A 21,884-nucleotide genomic window follows, 5' to 3' on the forward strand; every position below is an offset into this window, starting at 1 on the left:
ACTGTAATTTTTTGTGAAGAATCAACAAGTGGGACACAATCATGAAGTGGAACGAAATTTTTGGGATATTTCAAACTTTTTTAACAAATAAAAAAACTGAAAAATTGGGCGTGCAAAATTATTCAGCCCCTTTACTTTCAGTGCAGCAAACTCTCTCCAGAAGTTCAGTGAGGATCTCTGAATGATCCAATGTTGACCTAAATGACTAATGATGATAAATAGAATCCACCTGTGTGTAATCAAGTCTCCGTATAAATGCACCTGCTCTGTGATAGTCTCAGAGGTCCGTTTAAAGCGCAGAGAGCATCATGAAGAACAAGGAACACACCAGGCAGGTCCGAGATACTGTTGTGGAGAAGTTTAAAGCCGGATTTGGATACAAAAAGATTTCCCAAGCTTTAAACATCCCAAGGAGCACTGTGCAAGCGATAATATTGACATGGAAGGAGTATCAGACCACTGCAAATCTACGAAGACCCGGCCGTCCCTCTAAACTTTCAGCTCATACAAGGAGAAGACTGATCAGAGATGCAGCCAAGAGGCCCATGATCACTCTGGATGAACTGCAGAGATCTACAGCTGAGGTGGGAGACTCTGTCCATAGGACAACAATCAGTCGTATACTGCACAAATCTGGCCTTTATGGAAGAGTGGCAAGAAGAAAGCCATTTCTTAAAGATATCCATAAAAAGTGTAGTTTAAAGTTTGCCACTAGCCACCTGGGAGACACACCAAACATGTGGAAGAAGGTGCTCTGGTCAGATGAAACCAAAATCGAACTTTTTGGCAACAATGCAAAACGTTATGTTTGGCGTAAAAGCAACACAGCTCATCACCCTGAACACACCATCCCCACTGTCAAACATGGTGGTGGCAGCATCATGGTTTGGGCCTGCTTTTCTTCAGCAGGGGCAGGGAAGATGGTTAAAATTGATGGGAAGATGGATGGAGCCAAATACAGGACCATTCTGGAAGAAAACCTGATGGAGTCTGCAAAAGACCTGAGACTGGGACGGAGATTTGTCTTCCAACAAGACAATGATCCAAAACATAAAGCAAAATCTACAATGGAATGGTTCACAAATAAACATATCCAGGTGTTAGAATGGCCAAGTCAAAGTCCAGACCTGAATCCAATCTAGAATCTGTGGAAAGAACTGAAAACTGCTGTTCACAAACGCTCTCCATCCAACCTCACTGAGCTCGAGCTGTTTTGCAAGGAGGAATGGGCAAAAATGTCAGTCTCTCGATGTGCAAAACTGATAGAGACATACCCCAAGTGACTTACAGCTATAATCGCAGCAAAAGGTGGCACTACAAAGTATTAACTTAAGGGGGCTGAATAATTTTGCACTGCCAATTTTTCAGTTTTTTATTTGTTAAAAAAGTTTGAAATATCCAATAAATTTCGTTCCACTTCATAATTGTGTCCCACTTGTTGTTGATTCTTCACAAAAAATTACAGTTTTATATCTTTATGTTTGAAGCCTGAAATGTGGCAAAAGGTCAAAGTTCAAGGGGGCCGAATACTTTCGCAAGGCACTGTACATATCATTTAAAATTAACCTAATTCGAGTGATGCTATGCATAGCAGGTACATTTAGCTTAAAAACTAGCGTCTAAGGATATGGGTTCTTTAACTCCCTCAGTTGGGGAGGGGGTTGGGTGGGTTTGTGATAGGGTCAGGGTATTAGCTCACGAGATGTTTACTACTTTAAACTTTCATAATTTTATTTTGTACAAGTTGTATACACTCAACGCAATTTTGTTTCTTTCCTTTTCCCTATTTCTTATTTTCTTTAAAGATGTCGGCACCTAATAACTATACTTTTATGACACTTAACATTAGGGGTACTAAATGCCCTGTCAAGCGCAAATGCATTCTGTATTATCTAAAGCAGCATAAGGTTGATATAGCTCTTCTTCAGGAGACACACCTGACTGACTCTGAGCATGATAAACTGAAGAGAAGAGAGTACCCAGCAAGAAATAATCAGACACCCATTTTTCAAGCTAGCATATAATGTCACATAAACCCAAACCACAGCTAAATGTAGCACTAACCTTTGATGATCTTCATCAGATGACAACCCTAGGACATTATGTTATACAATACATGCATGTTTTGTTCAATCAAATTCATATTTATATCAAAAACCAGCTTTTTACATTAGCATGTAACGTTCAGAACTAGCATACCCCCCGCAAACTTCCGGGGAATTTACTAACAATTTGCTAAATTACTCACGATAAACGTTCACAAAAAGCATAACAATTATTTTAAGAATTATAGATACAGAACTCCTCTATGCACTCGATATGTCCGATTTTAAAATAGCTTTTCGGTGAAAGCACATTTTGCAATATTGTAAGTACATAGCCCAGCCATCACGGGCTAGCTATTTAGACACCCAGCAAGTTTAGCCTTCACCAAAATCAGATTTACTATTACAAAAGTTTGATTACCTTTGATGTTCTTCGTCAGAATGCACTCCCAGGACTTCTACTTCAATAACAAATGTTGGTTTGGTCCCAAATAATCCATCGTTATATACAAACAGCGGCGTTTTGTTCGTGCGTTCAAGAAACTATCCGAAATGGTAAATCAGGGTTACGAGCATCGCGCATTTCGTGACAAAAAATGTCTAAATATTCCATTACCGTACTTCGAAGCATGTCAACCGCTGTTTAAAATCAATTTTTATGCAATTTATCTCGTAAAAAAGCGATAATATTCCGACCGGGAATCTGCGTTTCGGTAAATAGAGGGAAAAAAAGAAAGACGGGGGCGACCAGTGCACGCGCCTAAGCCCACTGTCCCCTGATCGGCCACTTGACAAAGGCGATAATGTGTTTCAGCCTGGGGCTGGAATGACGACATTCAGCTTTTTCCCGGGCTCTGAGAGCCTATGGGAGCCGTGGGAAGTGTCACGTTACCGCAGAGATCCTTTGTTTTGGAAAGATATGTCAAAGAAAGCCAATAAATGGTCAGACAGGCCACTTCCTGTAAAGGAATCGCTCAGGTTTTTGCCTGCCATATGAATTCTGTTATACTCACAGACACCATTCAAACAGTTTTAGAAACTTTAGGGTGTTTTCTATCCATATCTAATAAGTATATGCATATTCTAGTTACTGGGTAGGAGTAGTAACCAGATTAAATCGGGTACGTTTTTTATCCGGCCGTGTAAATACTGCCCCCTAGCCCTAAGAGGTTAATAAGATTTGCCCCTTTCAGATACAATCTCAGATTAAAGACAAAGGGGGTAGGTTTGTGATCATTCAAGGTTTCTTTAGCACTGAGCCCATTACCAATGTGAATGTGTATGGGCCTAACCATGATGATCCTAAATCTTACCAAGACATCTTTTTGAAGTTAATGTGCCCATCATCAGAGATAATTATGGCAGGGGATTTTAACTTGGTACTGGACCCTTCCAGTGATAGATCTTCCTCTAATAGTATCAACCTCACACAGGCAGCTAAAATGTTAAAAGCAGAAATGAAACACTATGGATTCGTAGACTTATGGAGATTTCACAACCAAAAGGTTCAAGAATACTCATTTTACTCCCCCGTCCATGACAGTTACTCTAGAATTGACTTATTTCTTATTCCTGCAGCCAAGGGAAGTTTAACTACTGGGTGTAAGTACTTACCAAGATGTATATCAGATCATTCTGCCCTGCTGGCTTCAGTACCAGTCAGTAGAGAAGAAGATGGAGGTTTAGCACATACTTGCTAAATAATCCCACATTTGTAACATTTCTGAACACTCATATAGACATATTTTTTAGCACCAATATCAACTCTGCCTCCCCCCTAATTTTATGGGAAGCTCTCCTTGCATATCTGAGGGGGCAAATCATATCCTTTAGTTCAGGTGCTCGTAAGATGTATAAGGCTCAAGTAGATTTGTTGGAGAATGAAATTAGAGATCTGGAAAATGAACATAGTGTAACATTTGACGACTCAATTCTACAAAAATTGGACTCAAAGCGATTGGAATATAACACCCTGACGACCCATAAAGCGGAAAATGCTCTTAGGAGAACAAAACAAAACCACTACGAACATGGAGATAAAGCAGGAAAGTTGCTTGCTTGGCAGATAAGACGAGATGATGCTAGTAGAGTTATTAGCTCTATTAAGCTACCCAATAACACAGTTGTTCACAGTCCTGAGGAAATTAATCTAGTCTTCAGGGAGTTTTATGAAACATTGTACAAGTCTGAAGGGGATGCCCCTGCCACAATGCATTAGTTTTTGAACAAACTCAATTTACAAACTTTAACTGATGAGGATAGAGAGCACTTGGAGAAAGAGATTACATCAGAGGAAATTAGGGAATCCATTTTCAACACTGCTGGGGGAAAGTCACCAGGGTTAGACAGATTCCCTATTGAATTCTATCGATCCTTTTTACCCAAACTATTTGAGCCTCTTTGCAGTATAGAGACAGAAAAGCTCCCAGACACACTTGAACAGGCACTGATCACAGTTTTGTTAAAACCTGGGAAAGATCCTAGGCTTTGTGGGTCATATAGACCAATATCTCTATTGAACACTTCATATAAGATTCTTGCGAAACTCATAGCTCTTAGACTGGATAAGGTTCTACTGGACTTGGTTGATATGGACCAAACAGGCTTTGTAAGAAATCGCTCATCTGCTGATAATATCAGAAGATTATTTAATATTATGCATTATGTAGAGAATGACCAAGAATCTGTAGTGGCGGCTCCATTAGATGCGGAAAAAGCTTTTGACCGCATTGAATGGAACTACCTGTTTGAAGTTTTACAGAGGATGAATATTGGACCTAGGTATGTAGGTCTGATTAGATTACTGTACAAATGACCGGTAGCTCAGATCCTGACTAATGGAAACATTTCCTCACAGTTCTCCCTATCACGTGGCACAAGACAGGGTTGTCCCGCTAGTCCGCTCCTTTTGTCTTTGGCTATAGAGCCACTGGCAGAAGCTTTTAGATGTCATCCATCCATCCATGGTGTTCATATAGGTGGGCATGAACATCTGGTCTCGCAATATGCCGATGACATTTTCTTTACCTCACCAAAACAGAAATTTCACTCCGAACATTAGTTGACATCCTGAAAGAATATGGGACCTTTTCAGGATATAAAATAAACCTATCGAAGAGTATAATTATGCCTTTTAACAGGGCAGCTATGCAGAACCCAATCTTAGACCAACCGTTTTCTTGGAAACCACAGAAAATGACATATCTTGGATTGCAAATTCCTTCTGAAATTATTAAGACATATCAACTGAACTATACTCCACTTCTCAAAAAGGTTGGGGAAAAATTGGAAAAATGACGGGATTTACCAATTTCTCTTATCGGGCGGGTCAATTTTATAAAGATGAATATATTACCAAAATTCTTGTACCTTTTTCAAACCTTGGCCTTTCCTATTCCCAAAGTTTTTTTCAGACAACTTCATAGGAAGATTTCTTCATTTCTGTGGAAAGGGAAACCCCCCAGAGTGAAACTCACAACTTTATGCAAACCATACTCAGAAGGAGGACTCTACCTGACTTCCAGTTGTATTACTGGGCATCTCAGTTAAAGGCTGTGTGGGTATGGCAAGATACAACAACAAGTTCACCCTCTTGGAGGCAGATAGAGGAAGAGTGTCTGACCCCGGCTACATTGGCATCTATACCTTATATTAGCCTACCTAAAGCTTTGCTAGCTCTCATAAACAACCCTTTCATTAAAAACACTTTATTAAATATATGGATTGAAGTCTGTAAACAAACAGAAGGGCTTAGATCTATATATGAACAAACCACTTTCTATAATAACCCCATCTTACCCAAAGCCCTGAGAGATGGTATTACATTTTCTTGGTTCAACAAAGGAATTAAAACATTTGGTAATCTCTATAGAGAAGGTGAACTACTGTCCTTTCAACAACTGGCATCTCATTTTCAGTAACCTCAAAGTCTTTTCTTCAAGTACCTACAGGTTAGGCATTATATTGCCACTCAGCAGGGAGGTAGGATTCAGCCCATGAGTAAACCTAAAACTGATAAATTGTGGCTGGAGAGGAAAGGGGTAAAAGGTTTCATTTCCTACATGTACTTTAGGCTTCAAGCTCTGTTGAGGAATGATGAACCTCTGAAAGCTTGCATGAAGTGGTATGATGACCTTGGTCTCATTTTTGAGGATGAGAAATGGGGAAAGCTCTTTTTAGATGCTCAGCGTCTTTCATTTAACACAAGGCACAAGTTGATGCAATTCAATATTTTACATAGGGTCTACTTTACACCAGAGAGACTACTCTAAATATTCAACATTTTGCCCAAGGTGTAAAACGGGAGTGGGCTGTCACGACTTCCACCAAAGTCGGTTCCTCTCCTTGTTCGGGTGGCGTTCGGCGGTCGGCATCACCGGTGTTCTAGCCATCGTCGATCCACTTTTCATTTTCCATTTGTTTTGTCTTGTTTTCCTACACACCTGGTTCTCATTTCCCTCATTAAGTGTTGTGTATTTAACCCTCTGTTCCCCCCATGTCTTTGTGTGGAATTGTTTGTTGTAAGTGCTTGTGCACATGTTTACTGGTGTGCATCGGGTTCTGTACCCAAGTTGGTTATTTCTTTATGCCGTTGGTTTTCAAATTAAACTGCTTACCTAGTTCTGCTCTTCAGTGCCACCAGTTACGCACCCCTTACAGAATTCCACACCTCACCATGGAGTCAGTAGGAGCAGGTACCCCAGTTATAGGAGTCGAGGAGCGCGTCAGAGAACACGCGGCGATTCTACAACATCTCGGCGTCGTGATGGACGGCGTCGTCCAGCCCATGGACCACTGGGAGAGACAGGGAGTCCCTCCAGTGCCTCCACCAGCACAACAGGGGTTCCCACTACTCGTCCCTCCTGTACCCGGTCCCAGTGGGATGCGTCTCGCCCTTCCCGGGGAGTATGATGGGACGGCGGCACGGTGCAAGGGTTTCCTGCTACAGCTGGACCTATACCTGGGCACCGTTTACCCGGCTCCCTCGGGAAGGGAGAGGGTGTCCGCCCTGTGCCTCTCAGGGAGAGCTCTGGAGTGGGCTAATGCCGTGTGGGGAGATGCGGCGTTGGACGACTTCACGGAGTTCACCCGCCCGAGGGTAGAGCGGCGGGTGAACGTCTTTTCCACCTGAGGCAGGGGATGAGGAGCGCCCAGGAGTTTGCCCTGGAATTTCGGACCTTGGCCGCAGGAGCGGGATGGAACGACAGGGCCTTTATCGACAGCTACCGTTGCAGCCTGCGCGAGGAAGTCCGTCGGGAGTTGGCCTGCAGGGATACCACCCTCACCTTCGACCAGCTGGTGGACCTGTCCATTCGGTTGGATAACCTGCTGGTCACCCGCGGACGTCCAGAGAGGACTCAGTCGATTCCCTCGCTCAGGGAGGCCGGAGGGGCTTTCACGTGTACCATCTGTAGCCGCAGAGGTCACACTGCTGGTCGGTGCCGGGTTGGTTCCTCTAGGGGTCGAGGCAGCAGGCAGGGCACTCTGGCGTCACCCCAGGTGAGCATGCACCACTCTCATCCAGAGCCCTCTGTTGTACACCTGTTTGTGTATGTTTACTTTCCTGAGTTTTACCCGCATTCCCAGCATAAAGCGCTCATAGATTCATGCGCGGCTAGGAATTTTATCGACAGAGCATTCGCCCATAGGTTAGGGATCCCTATTGTTCCAGTGGTTAGGCCTTTCCCAGTTCACGCTCTGGACAGTCGACCATTAGGGTCCAGGTTAATTAGGGAAGCTACCATCCCCCTTGGTATGGTGACGCAGGGGGTCACGAGGAGAGAATCAGTCTCTTCCTCATTGACTCTCCTGCGTTTCCCGTGGTACTAGGCCTTCCCTGGTTAGCTCGTCATGACCCCACCATTTCATGGCAACAGAGGGCTCTCACGGGGTGGTTGCGAGAGTGCTCAGGGAGGTGTTTAGGGGTTTCCGTTGGTGCTACTACGGTCCAGACCAGGTCTCCACTGTGCGCATTCCCACCGACTATGCCGATTTGGCTCTCGCCTTCTCCAAAAAGAAGGGGACTCAATTACCACCCCATCGACGGGGGGATTGTGCGATAAATCTCCTGGTAGACGCTGCACTTACCAGGAGTCACGTGTATCCCGTCACGGGTGGAGATGGCGGCTATGGAAACATATGTCTCCGAATCCCTGCGTCAGGGGTACATTCGGTCCTCCACTTCACCCGCCTCCTCGAGTTTCTTTTTTATGAGTACCTCGTCATGCCGTACGGGTTGATGAATGCTCCATCAGTCTTCCAAGCCTTTGTAGATGAGATTTTCAGGGACCTGCATGGGCAGGGTGTATATTGATGACATTCTGATATACTCCGCTACACCCGCCGAGCATGTGTCCCTGGTGCGCAATGTGCTTGGTAGACTGTTGGAGCATGACCTGTACATCAAGGCTGAGAAATGCCTTCAGCGGCGGTCTGCAGCCCAGAGCCTTCAGCGGCGGTATGCAGCCCAGAGCCTTCAGCGGCGGTCTGCAGCCCAGAGCCTTTAGCGGCGGTCTGCAGCCCAGAGACATCAGCGGCGGCCTGCAGCATAGATCCTCCAGCGGCGGCTTGGAGGTCGGAACCTCCAGCAGTGGTCTACAGCACAGTGATTCCGGTAAGGATCAACAGTCCGATTCCTCCAATAATGATCCACAGGCCTATGTTACAGAAGCGGAGGGATCTGCGGGCGGAATGGAGGTTACGCCCTGAGCCAGAGACATCTCCGTTGCTGGAGGATCGGGAGAAGAGGAGGGTTCTGGGTGGAGCACATGAGCCACCATTGACTGTTGTCAACCTCCTTGCCCTCCCTTTGTGTTTGGGGTTGTTGTTGTTGGGTTTTTTGGTTTGGGTGCAGTCAGAGTCTGCACCTTTGGGGGGGTACTGTCACGTCCTGACCCTGGTATGAGGTAATTTATCCCTAGTAGATTGGTCAGGGTGTGACAGGGGGGGTGTTTTGTCTATGTGTTTTGGGTTTTCTGTTTTCTATGTGGGTTGTCTAGAGATTCATTCTATGTTGTCATTTTCTATGTTGTGGCCGGGTATGGTTTCCAATCAGAGGCAGCTGTCTATCGTTGTCTCTGATTGGAAGCGATACTTAGGCAGCCTGTTTTCCTTTGGGGTTTGTGGGTAGTTGTTTCCGTTTAGTCTAGAGTACCTGACGGGACTGTTGGTCGTTTTATTGTTTTGTTGTTGAAGTGTTTTCATTAAAAATCAAAGAATGAGCACTATACACGCTGCGCCTTGGTCTCCATTCAACGACCCCTGTGACAGGAAGTGTGACACTCCGCCAAGCAAGCAGATGTGGCTAAAATAACTATCTTTCTATATTCCATCTGAAAGAATAACATACAATTTACGTAATAAACCCTTTGAATTTACTGATGTCTGGGGGACTTTCAGCAGTTTCTAGAGACGTCACCTTAGCTGCCTCATTACTACTTTCTTCATTAATGTATTATTATTTGTTTTTGTGTTGAATAATTTATTTTCTAGCATGGAATGTGAAGGTCATTCTGTTTATTTTTTTGTTGTTAATCAGTGAAGCTAATACCGGCAGAGGGGAGGGAGGGGGGTGTTCCTGTGTTGGGGAGGGAAGGGTTTTGCACGATGTCCACCCATGTAGCATGGTGTTTTGTGTAGGTGGAAGGAATAACGGGGCATTATCTGTGTCATATTTTGATGATTGTTAAATTGTAAAAAAAAGAAATGCCAATAAATATATTGTTCAAAAAAAATGTAGTAGTTTTTCCACCACTGGTTATTTACGTTTTAGTCATTTAGCATACGGTCACACTGGTCACCCGTGGGAATCGCACCCACAACCCTGGCGACTAAACCACACTGTGCTTCATCAAATAGCAGAACCAAATCACGTGGTTTGAAGTTGAGATTACATTAAAAGTACATGGTGCAAGTGATCAATGCTGTTCGAGATTCTACATAGACTACAGCAATTGAATATCTCCACAGATCCGCCACAACCTACAGTATGCATGCTATCTTGAACATGCACGCTTTATATGATTAACGTTACATTTGAGTAAATGTATAGTTACAGAAACCTTAAAATGTGGCCATGGATCTGTTACTTATTTTAAGGTTGAATAAATGCTGTTACATTAGTTTGTAAGATAGGCTATATACTGTATTACAAAAGTAATATTGAATTGTGTTTAGTTGACAACGCAACCAAATATCAACATTTAAAGGATATATTTACTGCTTGGATAGTTCAATCTAAGACACTGGCTTAATTCCATTCTTTAACTTTTATTTTTGGTTGAGTTGCGTTTAGCGTTGACTCAAAACGAATGCACGACAAAAAAACACACACAACTACTACTATTATAATATAGAAGTAAAAATACCTGTAGCTATGTTCCTATTTGGACATAATCAAAAACATCGACACCACAGCGTTTCTCGTTCTAAGAGGATGCTATAATAAATAGATAATTGTGATTTTCAGATTTATTTGAGTACTGGGAATTTATTTGCCGTGCATATATGCTGATGAATTGAATATGAAACTAAAGTCGTGAATGTTTTTCAAAGGTGTCTGTGTGGCGTCAGCTGCAAACGTTCCACACAGATGTTCAATGAGCGATCGAGTTCTACGAAACTCACTAGGCCTACTCTCATTTTAATAAATTCAAAACCACTACTGTAATGAAAATAAAAGCCAATAAACTGAATAATTACTGTCAAACTATTATTTTTATTCAATTGTTGAATTAGGTCTATTGTCTTTAATTTTACATTTCATGTCTATTCAAGTGGTTTTGACAAACTTTTATAATGTGGACGGCTGCTATGTCATAATGTACATGATGTCATAATGAAGCATTAATTTGTTAAAATAAGACAATCCATAGACAGGTAATTGACGCTCTTCCTGAACTGAGGTACGACCTATAATTTAATGATATAATCTCAAATACATTACTTTTATCTTATGAGAACTTTATTTGATAAATATCTGTCAGAAAACTGTTATGTTTTGTGATTTGTGACAAAAAAGTTTTTGTTTCAAACTAGGTCTTGTGGTCTTGTGTTTCTGTTTTCAATAATATATTGTTGAAACTGTATAGTCAAATCCTACGTGTGCAAATGATCTGGAAGTCCAAATTGAAGGTAGGCCTTAGTCTGTGAATCTTTCATTTTTATGAATTGATGAACATTTTGGCAGGAATTGGAATGTCCTTTGAAAGTGGAAAAACACTAGTTTATAATAACAACTTTGATCAAATTCTATTGAAATATGTCATTTATTCTATATTCTTATTCTCAAACATGCTTTTTGTTGTTGTTTGCTACTCCACCGTGACTCTCAGCCATGAAAGACAGAGGGAAGTCAAGCTCACCGTTGGCTAGGACACAAGAGACCAGTCAGAACAGTTCTGAGAACAGCCTGACAGACATCCTCAGTGTCCGGAGTGCCAGTGATATTGTCCTACAGCCAATGCCACCAGGGAGAAAGAATAGCCGATCCCACTTCCACAACATGGATGTAACAAACGACAGGGCTGACATGGGAAGGCTTCCAATGGCCACTCCACCCGTCAGGCTCCCAATGCTCACTGTGACCTCTCTCACTGTCCAAAAAATCAAAAACACCCTCAAGGTGACTGGCATGCCTCGTCTACAGCTGGAGGGACAGATGGGTAGTAAGCGTCTGGGTCCGGTCAAAACCAAAACCGGAGGGAGCACATTGACCTCCAGCCACAAGCAGGAGCCAGAGGTAAAATCCAGCAGACCACAGACACCAGGAAGCATCCCTAGGAGGCCCAATGTATGCTCCACTGCAGCCAAGGCAGTAGCTCCTTTATCTGGGACTCCATGCAGCCAGTCTGAGGTCAGGATCCAGGCCCATCCTCTCCAGCGGTCTAACATCCAGGACCAAAGGCCCCACTCTCCTCCTGCTCAAGCCAGACGGTCTCTGTTCGACGGCAGCCTCTTGCAGTCGCCATGTTCTCCTGTGGATGTCCTCCAGCCGGAGGTCCAGGCCAGCAGAAGCCTGGCTCGACCCAAGACCGGGATAGCTAGGATAACAAGACATACTGATGGCAGCACTCTGAGGTTCCCTAACCAGACCTTAGAGCTTATAAACTCTATGGGTAGGATTGAGATCACAAATTCTTTCGCTGTGCTGCCAACCATTGCAGTGTCAGCCTCACCTGCCCAGATGGCTATCCCATTGCCTACCCCAATAGTCAGCCAAATGCCTGACCTTCTGGTGCCTACTCCATCTGCTTCACCGATTCCGTCCAGCCGAGTGCCTGCCCCACCTGCATCCCCAGTGCCAGCCCGGCCTGCCAACACCAGATCACGTAGGCAGGTGTCGGAGAGGATCCAGCGCTTACAGATCCAGTCTGCTATGAAGGACCAGCAGCTACCAGAGCAACTGGGTGACAATCAAATCATATTACCCTCTGAGCCCCTGTCCTTCAGTAGCACTGAGAGGATGTTCCTCTGTGGTCCACCTTTAGTCTGCCACCCAGCTAACGTAGGTGGAGATGACGGCTGTCACCCCCTGCCCAGACTTACGCCCAGCCACACAGGTCTCACCGACCTCTCCGCTTTACTGACCAGTAGGAGAGCCGTGCAGGCGGGCGAGAAGTGTCCCTTTGAAATCCTCTTGACCCCACTAGCAGAACAGCCTCCTATCGAGCGGTGGCACATGCCCGCCTCCCGTGCCAAGGCCGAGCGGGAATGGGAGAATAGCCAACGAGGGCGCAGGAAGAAAGTGAAGCCCATTCACTGGGACGTTAACTTTAAGTCTGGGCCTTTCTTCCCAGTGTGTGTCGCTCCATCACTGCCCTCGATCCTGGAGGTGGATGAAAAGGAGGAGGATGAAGAGATGCTCCAGTACTGGATGTCCTTGGAGACCACAGTCAAGATTGACTTCAGCCATGATATAATCACCATGGGCAAGCCATTTTCAAGCTTTGTGTTGAAGACACGTGCCCCTATCCACTTTCACAGGATTATGCTTCCGCGCCCGTCTACAAGAGAAAGCACACCCACCTCTCCCCTCTTCACCCCTCCCACTACCCCCCTGCTGTCCCGTGGGTCGTCTCTTTCTGAAGAGATGGAGCAAAGCCAGTTGTAGAGGGGTCTCACACACACACACACGCACACACGCACAACTTCATTTTTTATTTACCTTTATTTAAATAGGCAAGTTAGTTAAGAACAAATTCTTATTTACAATGACGGCCTACCCCGGCCAAACCCTAACCCGGACGACACTGGGCCAATTGTGCGCCGCCCTATGGGACCAGTGCCTTAGACCGCTGCGCCAATCGGGAGCCCTATTGAGACCTCATGGCCTCCCAAGGACCAGAGAGGATCAGCCAGCATCATCCCAGCATCTGCCCTGCCTGTCATCCTAGTACCTCCACTGCCCTTTCAACCCTGCAAGGCAGTAACTGTATCGTTTTTCTTTTGATCTGAAGCCTGACACTGTTCAACACGTCATGTCTCATCCTCCATCTTTTGAATAAAGCTTCCTCTGCATGATTTTATTCTAACATTATCCATGTTTTTTTTGCAACCCTCAAAAACAAATGTAGATCCCCATGTAACGACACGTGATATTCCACAAGGGGGGCACTAAAAGTCTGTAACTAAAGGAGGTTGAACACTTTGTACCTTGAACACCATCTGAACTTACACACAGCCTCAACTATTTAAATGACAGAAAATGTCATATCTGCTCTCACATAGTACATTAATAGATGACGATCCCTTGGGTTTTTCACAGTCCATCATAATAAACACTTTCTGGCAACTTATGTATTGTTGTCTAAGGTTCATTCCGAAACACATTTTCTCCACCAAAGCCCAAAGCTTACTAGCATTATAAAGATATCACTCAAGTTTAAGAGGTGTTACCACATTTTTGTAGAGATTTATTGGGGCCAGTGCAAAGATCTTACATTGCACTGTAAGATCAGTCATGCATCGTACCCAGTTTCTCTCTAGAAACATGCATGAGAAAGCTGTGACTAAGCAGAGAAGTATGTCTGTATCAGTTGTTCTAGAACTGGTTCAAGAAAGAAGAGCGAGAGAGAGAGAGCAAAGCACAGAAGGATGTTGGGTTACATATGAACACTTTCCATCATACTATCAGGAAGGTTAGGTTAGTTAGGCTACATGTGATCGTGCGTCACCATAACTGAAACACGGCCTTCTTTCTTTCACGGTTTCACGTCATGGTGTAAGTATTTGCATAAACTGGGAAACATTTGCATACATTTCAATTTCCCTGGCCGGCAGTGAAGGGGTTAATCAGCTGTGTGCTCTCAGTTTATGCTCACTAGCAGAATCTGTCTGCCACAGCTGCTGTGCTAAAGCTAATCTTCTATCACAGAGCGCTGGCAAACAGAGGTGTTTCCAGAAGCCAATAACACAGAGCAGGTTAGAGAAGCTTCCAACCTAACCACGTACGCACGTACGCACATACGCACGTACACACACACACACACACACACACACACACACACACACACACACACACACACACACACACACACACACACACACACACACACACACACACACACACACACACACACACACACACACACATCTAGGAGCAGTTGACCTCCACAGAATGTGAACATTAGCCACTAATATCTGACATCAGTATAGTTTATAAAAGTGTATCTGTCTGTCTGTGTCTTTCAGATTCTGTTTAGACTACATCAAAGATAGAGAAGCTGTGCAGCCACACCATGTTCAATCATGTTACCTAATTAGCTAGCTAGCTAGCTGACAATCTGGTTGACCTGTAGCATATAAACATTTGTTTGCACATAAATGTAAAAAATGATTGATCAAATTCCCCCCTGCCACTATTTGACTGGGTTAATAACTTAATATTAATTTAATTTGGACCCATTGTCTTAGACTTGAAATCTTGGACCGAGATTCAAACACAGGGACTCTTATTTCAGCCATAGGGACTTGTGACTCGACTCGACTCAAACATTGGTGACTTTGACTCAACTCAGACTTAGCCATAGGGTCTTGTGAATTGACACAGACTTATGCTTTAGTGACTCGACTACAACACTGCTGCCATTACATGGCTACTACTACTGCTACAACTAACAATTCTAGCAAGGGGTACCCCAGCTTGGATACACTTTTCTGCTGCTCCCTCAAAAGCATTAAGCAGACATTTTGATTATACCTCCCAACTCATAACTCCCTGTTGGGGTGAGTCTATCTACAAATAAACGCAGCAAGAGGATTACAACAGCTAACACAGGAAGCTGAAATCATGTTCCTTATGTTCCCTCAGTTCTACCCCATTTTGAAAAGGTGCTTTTCATCCATGACCAGGCCATGTTTTGGCCATTTTGCTGCACTAGGCAAGACAATTGCAGACATTCTCCAATCCGGCAAAGAAATAGGCCTATAGTCTACAGTGTCGGCCTATAATGTCATTTTATAACTAGGCCTACCATAAGATAGCCTACCATTTGTAAAACATGCAGTTGTGTTGGCTTTATTAACCGAGTCCTGGTTCCTGACAAAAGCTTATAGTGACTTGTCCTTTAAGATATGAACATCAGTTACACATCAGCTACCCAAGTTTATTATGAGTTTTCTTGAGGATTTTTGCAAAGAGACCAATGCTGATGTAAAGGCCTAAGTCTTCACAGCAGTACAAACCTGAAATCACTTATTATCAGTACATTTTATTCCACCTTGTGAAACCAGGGGTCTAGTGGAGGGTAAATGCGAATAAGATTTTTTTTTAAAGGCCTGTTATGAGAGAGAAAGAGAGATGGTGAGAGTAGTTGAGTGCCTATAGCAAGAGATGGCTGTTAATATCACTAGGCTGTTTGGTCTGTGTGCAGGTAGTGAACCTGATTGCTGAGGGGTTAGGTTGCTAGTTAGAATCTTAACCTGCCATAAGCTACTTTTGTGTCAGCAAGTCTACAGACCATTCAAGTAGCTGCACTTAACACCTCACTGATACTGATTGTGTAAGCTACAAACCCAAACTGTCTAAGGAAATGTAGGTGACAGTAATAATATTGCACACATATTCAGAAATCTGGGCTGATGGAATCATTGTCTACTCTCCATAATTTCTGCTGGAGATCCAGCCCCTCCCCCACTGCAGAGTGCACAAAGTACCAAACTATCAAAAATGTCACAGGTCAACACAGTTCCCATCTCCCCCATGCTGCAGTGATAAGTCTCTCCCCAGGGTTGCCATGTTTAAATTGTTGTCTTTTATTGAGGTACTTTTAAAACTTTTCTGCAGGTGAAAAGTTTTGGTCGCTGGGTGCAAGTTTTTAAAACTACTTCTATATTACACCGTTACCAACATGGTATTTTAAAAAAGCCATTAATTTCCCTGTAATCTTCTGAAATTGTGATGGGTTTCAGGCTTTGAAGGCGGGTTTTTCCTGGATTTACAAGACATTTGAAATTGACCTGGCAAGCCTGTCTCTGTCTGAGCATGATCACAACAAAAGTAGCTGTGCAGCACGTTTTTTAATGAAGAGGAGGATGGTTGTAGACGTTCACATTCCTGCAAGAAGGTAAGCTATTAACTAAACTGTTAACCAATATTTTAACTAAAATTGTATTTGGTGTATTGGCAAGCAAGCATGTTCCCGTTGTCTTTATTTGTAATGAAAGTTAGCTCATGTATGTATTTCGGTGGAATCCAACATGCATTGACAATGTCCGAAAGCCACATTGTGTCAGATATACTGCGTCATGAGAATGAAATTGGTAGGCTTAACCAAACAATTCATTAATGTGCAATTGTTACTTTGCATGTTTTTACCTTCTACTTATTTACTGCTTGCTAATGATTAGCGTGCTAGCTAGCGGTTAGCGTGCTAGCTAGCGGTTAGCGTGCTCGCTAGCGGTTAGCGTGCTAGCTAGCGGTTATCGTGCTCGCTAGCGGTTAGCGTGCTAGCTAGCGGTTAGCGTGCTAGCCAGCGGTTAGCGTGCTAGTTTAGCATAATTGGTAAACATGTCTTTGATTCAGAATACATGATTGTGGTTAACCCAATGTTACATGCATTGGAAAATAATATTGCTAGTGTAACTTGAATTGGTTTACAAGTTAGCTAGAAAAGCCAGTTCCTTTTCATCTGTTTTGTCAAGTCATAAGCATGCATGTGTGCTGAAATATTTAAATAAATCCCCCCATTTAAATTAAGTTTTGGCAGTTTTTTTATCGCCCTTTCTTACCCAAAGAGAAATAAGTTTCTAGTTATTTTGGCTTTGCACTAAAAGAGTGTAACACCACAACAGGAATAAGGATTGTGGAAAGTGTAACATTTGGTAGGGCTGTGCCAATTCACATGCCTTGCTTTAGCCATATCACTCATACTGTTTCTCGTTTAGTCCATCCATAAAAGCAGATCAGCTTTAGTTGCATCCAGGAACTTGCATAATGTGCTTATGTTATGCTTATACTTGCTGCTTTACCTAGAAAGTCGTCTTAAAAAAGGAAATTGTAATAGATGTTTGTAGGACCTCTATCAGTCAATGATAAGTCATTGGTGTCCCCCAGCCCATTCCCTTGGTTGTGTGCCGAGCAATCTTGTCATTCTTTAAGTCTCAACCATTCTTTTTTAAACTTGTCTTCCTTTACAAAGGCACTGCAGAGGCTCAGAAGACACATGGAAACTCTAAAAGAAACATAATTCAACTTGTAGGCCAGATTTGAGAAGGAAATAATAAATCCCGAAGCTCAGGTTTATCAGTTGTTTAGAATGAGGATACTGGGGATGGTTGAATCATATTCAATTGCCTAATTTGCACATGACTAATTTCATTTTATTGTATCCTTAGATGTCAGACACCGAGGCTGCCAGTACCTCTGGGTCGATAGTCCATGTGTTGGATGATGCACTGCCGTTGATCAGAACAAGTTAGTAACGTAAGTTAGTGTCATTCAACACCAGCACATACTGTAAGTTCTTGTGAATCAGCTTTGTAAATCAAAGACAGGCAAGTCTGCACTTCCATCCCATATTCATTGTATTATAAGAAAATGTAAAGTAGAGGAGCACAGAGCCATAACTAATCAAAATGTGCCAGTGTCCAAATACTATGTTATCTGTCTAGTTATCCAAGATACTTTTTTTCTGTAATACAGTTGACCAAAGCTATGCTTGGATACAAGACTGATGACTCAATAACCAATATTGACAACAGTGAAGATGGTTGTGTCCCAGGGCCATCAGAGGAAGGCAATTTCTATGAAGAAAATCTGACCGGTATGCCTATACCTTACATACACATGGACCTATTCTTAATTACAATGTCCTTTTAGACATGTTTTCCACTGATGTTTTCTAGGAGAGATGTCAGCGATTCGGGCCAATGACCAAGGGAAAGCTGGGACAAAAGAGAGGCTCACACAGTAAGCATGTTTCCTGCTGCCTTCAGTCAGTGCATTTTCACTCTGTAGTGTCAATTTATGGCCGTACTGTGCTGGTCCAGATCAATACTGTCTTTATCAGTTAGTGTATTTCCAACCATGCCAGCACAGAACAGTTCAGTTTGGATTGGAAACAAGTCAAGATGTTAGATCTGGAACTAGTGTGTCAGGATAGATGATAACACAGAAGGATTACCACGCTTTACATTGTTTTTCTTGAGGGAGGGAACTTGATTTAATAGGTATTGCTTTTATTAGAAGGTTTACATTGCAAACAGATTGTTGGGCTTAGATTCCATACAGATTGAGTCTGCCTTGATGTCAGCATTGCACATTCTCCTCTCACATCCTTATCTATGTAGTTATTTAGTTGGGATTGTTAGTTTAATCTCAACACACCCTCTGCAGAAACAGCTGTAACCTTGTAGAGTTAATACAGAGAGATGTTCAAGTACTGTATTGTAGTCAACCTTTATTTAATGTAGTCGTTCATAATGCCATCTCTTTCCAAAGGTGCCAAAGGAACAAAAAGGTATTGGTCGACAATAGAGGTGGATGCAGTTGATTCCTTGATGAATTTTATCCGAATGGGAAAAACACCTGGAAAACAAGACTGTGAGAATTGCATTGCTGCTTCTCCCAAGCGCTAGTAAACAGGGACTGGAGAGCAGTTAAGTTCTATGTACACAACAGAATAGTTGCAGATCAGAGAAAATAAGTGTATGAGATGCTTCTGGCTATCTTGGTGTACTTCTGAGGATTTAATGGGACTTACTTGACTTAAACTCATCAACAGATGACGAATGTCCTCTATCTCACTGTTTCGATCGTCAAAAGGAGTGGATCAAAACGCAGCGTGTTGAGTGCTCATATTTATTACACTTAAAAAAAGAATCAAAAACGAAAGCAAACAGTTCCGTCAGGCAACAGACAACTAAACGGAAAACCACTACCCACAAAAACCCAGGTGGGAAAAGGATGCCTAAGTATGGCTCTCAATCAAAGACAACGATAGACAGCTGCCTCTTATTAGGAACCATACCGGGCCAAAACATAGAAATAAAACACATAGAATGCCCACCCCATATCACACCCTGACCTAACCAAACAGAGAGAAATGGCTCTCTCAGGTCAGGGCGTGACACTCACTGTCCGGGGGAAGTTTTTCCAGGTGGGTGGTTCACTTTTGGAGTGACTAAGGTCTCAAGAATACAAAGCCTGCTGACTTTGAATGTTACAGAAAGAAAATAAAAAAAAATCTAAACTATTAATCTGTTACTTGGATATATTGAATCCATTACTGAAATGTTTGTTCCAGTTTAAATACTTTACAGAAGAACTACACTACAGCCGTTGAGTTGCCATCCGTGTTGCATCATTGTGGCATTCTACATGAATATTTTCAGTCTTAAAATAGAATGAATGCGTTAAATATGGAGAATTTAAACTTGTTAATTATTTTACGCTTCCATTAGGTACAACGTAGGCAGTTGGATAGCTTTTATAGATTTCATAGGAGCAGGGGCGGAAATCCCGGGGGGGACGGGGGGACACGACCCCCCCCATCCTGGGAAAAATATGATTTGTCCCCCCCAATATATCACTGAAACATAACTATGTAATTTAAATAATATTAATAATACGCAATGAAAGCAATTGTGCTAATTATAGACACTTAATAGCACGTTTTTAAGTTTCAAAAGATTGCAACCCCCCCGCCCTTTGCCTCACAATGGTTTGATCCACTGCCAGTTCCTTAGCTTGCTACGTAACTGCCGTGAGGTTCATCCAGTCAATCGCGCACACACACACTAGCTGAATATGCAGAGCTAGCGCGCAAATATTAACTATTAAGCTAGCTAGTACCTATTCCATTTATGTGGCGTCGTCAAAGATGGAATCAGCATGCAGATGATGTAAGTTAGTGCTTCAAAGTCCCTGTGATAAGGTTAGCGATAAACTGAAGTCCAAACTGAACAGAACTACACTCTCATCTACCATTGTCTTAAATATATTTAATGGTCTCGTTGCAAAAGCTAAATTGTCGCAAGGGAACTTTTATTTATTTAATTTCACCTTTATTTAACCCGGGTAGCAAAGATTATAGCAAACACCACTGAAACTGAATTGGTGCTCGCTAGCTTTGCAAATTCAGCTATTGTTGGAAGCCAGCCAATATGAAACAAACTATTAAAATTACAAAAGGTTGCAGCATATGTTGTGTAAATGGTGAACTCATACAGCTGTCAACTCTTGTCATTTTAATCCGTTTCACATTTGCTAGCTACCTTTTAGATCGAAGCCCATATAGAATGATTGAAGATGATAGAAGCCCATCTCCTACTGTAAATAACCTACACACTGTGTGTGTAGCCAGCCAGGTAGAAAAATGGCAGAAAAATAAAAGATGGACATCAGAGTATTTTTCAATACACCAAAACGCATAGTAAGAACCCTAGTAGCCTAATATCTCAAAGACTAGTTGATAAAATGTTCATAAGAAAGAAATGAAATTCTAATGGAAATGTTTCACAATGATGTCATTAGGCAGAGCAGGCAACAGATGGCACACAGACAGCAGAGTTGGGGACAGATATGCAGGGACAGACTGGCAGAGACAGGGAGTCTCAGGTAAGTTTGTTGAGTCTTTGTTTGGCAACATTATGAAAGGTTCTCAATTTTTTTGACTTGTAAAATAGGAACATAATTGGAAAATGCCATGGATACCCCCACTCTCAACTTAAACTGGTGACTGAACTAAGATTTGTTAAAGGCAATGGTATTGCTGTTGTGATTAGTTGTGTAGTTTTGGGTACCGGTAGTTAGGAGTACGGCAAACACCTTATTTCTTTGGTTCCTCAATATACATTTACCATATTACAATGTAGGCTATGTGTTACAGCACTACTTTTGGTGTCCCCCTCAGGAATTGCTCTTGAGAAAATTTCATGTAATTGTCCCCTCCAAAGTGGATATCAGATTTTCGCCCCTGCATAGGAGGCATTCTCTCCATGGCTGATGGCAAGGCATTGCAATGCGTTGAGTGTCTGCTGCCAACATACAGACTCAATCTCTCGCCACTTTAATAATTCGATGTATTAAATGTATCACTAGTCACTTAAACAATGCCGCTTTATGTTTACATACCCTACATTACTCATCTCATATGTATATACTGTACTCTATGCCATCTACTGCATCTTGCCTATGCTGTTCGGCCTTATATTTATACGTATATATTGTTAATTATTCCTTTAAACTTGTGTGTGTATAAGGTAGTTGTCGTGAAATTGTTAGATTACTTGTTAAATATTACTGCACGGTCGGAACTAGAAGCTTACAAGCATTTCGCTACACTCGCATAAACATCTGCTAACCATGTGTATGTGACCAATACGATTTGATTTGCAATG

General features: G+C 42.7%; 1 long non-coding RNA gene across 1 annotated transcript; it reads left to right on the forward strand.

Annotated features, from left to right (window-relative positions):
• The first annotated feature begins 16,446 nt into the window (after window positions 1–16,446).
• On the forward strand, window positions 16,447–21,139 carry LOC123732888 (uncharacterized). The gene is made up of 5 exons (XR_014380843.1): window positions 16,447–16,609; window positions 17,880–17,967; window positions 18,187–18,307; window positions 18,390–18,453; window positions 18,985–21,139. It is a non-coding gene; the product is annotated as an uncharacterized LOC123732888 (long non-coding RNA).
• Window positions 21,140–21,884: the final 745 nt, after the last annotated feature.

The sequence above is a fragment of the Salmo salar genome, chromosome 16 (assembly GCF_965601325.2).
Source record: "Salmo salar chromosome 16, fSalSal1, whole genome shotgun sequence".
Lineage (NCBI taxonomy): Eukaryota > Metazoa > Chordata > Actinopteri > Salmoniformes > Salmonidae > Salmo > Salmo salar.